Source organism: Macaca nemestrina, chromosome 6 (assembly GCF_043159975.1).
Source record: "Macaca nemestrina isolate mMacNem1 chromosome 6, mMacNem.hap1, whole genome shotgun sequence".
NCBI classification, from domain to species: Eukaryota; Metazoa; Chordata; class Mammalia; order Primates; family Cercopithecidae; genus Macaca; species Macaca nemestrina.
The window spans coordinates 91,964,882-91,966,851 of record NC_092130.1 but is presented as its reverse complement, the minus strand read 5'-3'; the positions used below and the strand labels follow the sequence as shown (position 1 = coordinate 91,966,851).

The window sequence follows — 1,970 nt, the reverse complement described above, 5'->3', positions numbered from 1 at the left end:
CAGATAACCCTAGGGAAAATCAAGCCCAATATTTAGGTCAATTTTCTGGATTGTTCTCTTCTTCTAAAAACTGACTACAAATTTATTTGTTATCTTGTTAGTGTTTTAGTTTCATCAAGTAAATATTTAAAAAAATAATTTTTTATAGGATTACAAATTCTTCTCTTGGAATAGTGTTTCCAAATCACTTCACCAACAACTACCAGAAATACTTTTTTGTTATTTAGTTTTAATTTCATCATCATAAACTCTCTGCAATCCAGCGAGGCATGAAAGGGAACAAAGAAAACGTGGAACCCAAAGGAAACTGCAGCGAGAGCGCAAAGATTCTAGGATATGAGAGCAAATGGGGTGGAGAGCTGCTCTCCTGAGCTACAGAAGGAATGGTCGGGTGGTTAAGATAAAATACAAGTGAAACTTACTAGAGTTGTCCACAGTCAACAATGGTGATCTTTCTGGTCTTGCCATTTCTGTACCCAAAGTGTTCCATAGCCTATGGCCTTCACAATATTCATGCCTTCTTTCACTTTGCCAAACACCACATGCTTGCCATTCAACCACTCAGTGTTGGCAGTGCAGATGAAAAACTGGGAACCGTTTGTGCTAGGGCCAGCATTTGCCCTGGACAAAATGCCAGGACCTGTATGCTTTCGGATGAAGTTCTCATCATCAGATTTCTCCCCATAGATGGACTTGATGGACTTGCCACCAGTGCCTTCATGGCGTGTGAAGTCAGCACTCTGATACATAAACCCTGGAATAATTCTGTGAAAGCAAGAACCCTTATAACCAAATTCTTTCTCTCCAGTGCTCAGAGCACCAAAGTTTTCTGTTGTCTTTGGAAACTTGTCTGCAAACAGTTTGACGGAGATGTTGTCCAAGTGCTCACCATCGATGGCAAGGTTGAAAAACATGGTGGGGTTGACCATGCTTTGCAGAAATATTTTTTTTTAAATCCCTGTAAGTGTAATACCCCTACCTAACTGGGAATCTAATGCTTGTTATTAATAAACATGTTTGATTGTCTTCCTTCCAGGTACTCCACACTACAAGTTCTAAACCTAGATTGTTTTTATATCTCAGACTCAATCACATGAAACCCAAAATAACATTTAGATATTCAGAAAGACATGAGAAGTCTCCCTTTCTACCAGAGAATATTTTTTTCTCATTTGCAAGCTTTTAACTCATAGGCACTAATCAATGGGGTGAAAAGCATGCATCTAATTTAAAAATTATATTTCCAGTGTTTACTCTTTCTATTAAAAATTCCAATGACCATGTTTTATAATGTTAAGTCATGTGCTATTGAATGTTTTGTGTTTTCTCAAGAAACCTAAAGACACTAGGATGAATCAGATGTATTAGATCTCAGAAAACTGAAATGGGTAGATTTCTGTATGCTGAAGTTCATCCTTTCAGCAGGAATTTTACCTTTTTGTAAATGGAAGCTGTCTCTGACAATAGTGACTCATACTTTAGCTATCATGCTCAATCACTCAGATGAAAGGCATGAGAAAACTCTAGAACTAGAGTATTGGAAAGAAAGACTGCCCAATGCCCATCAAAGAACTCTTTCTTTCTCATCAGACTTAACTTGCAATTTGAAAAAAAATATGAATGAATAATAAAATAAGCATTTATAAAATGTTTTCTTTCATTCTATCCTTCTTTCAGTTTTTGTTTGTGATTTGATAATAAATAAAGCCAAACAATGATAGGCTGGGTGTGCTGACTCATGCCTATCATCTCAGCTGTTTGGGAGGGCAAGGCAGGAGGATTACTTGAGCCCAGGAGTTCGAGGTTGCAGCAAGCTATGATTGTGCCACTACACTCCAGCCTATGCAACAGGGCAAGATCCTGCCAATTAACACAAACAAACAGACAAACGAAAACAGGCCTGAGCCATTTCAAAATTAATAAAATTGTCTAGTTTATCTCAAGGAGGGCAACAAGGTAAGTTGTATTCA

General features: G+C 37.6%; 1 pseudogene; it reads right to left on the bottom strand.

The window, feature by feature from the left end:
• Positions 1-437: 437 nt before the first annotated feature.
• On the bottom strand, positions 438-929 carry LOC105475026 (peptidyl-prolyl cis-trans isomerase A pseudogene; annotated as a pseudogene).
• Positions 930-1,970: the final 1,041 nt, after the last annotated feature.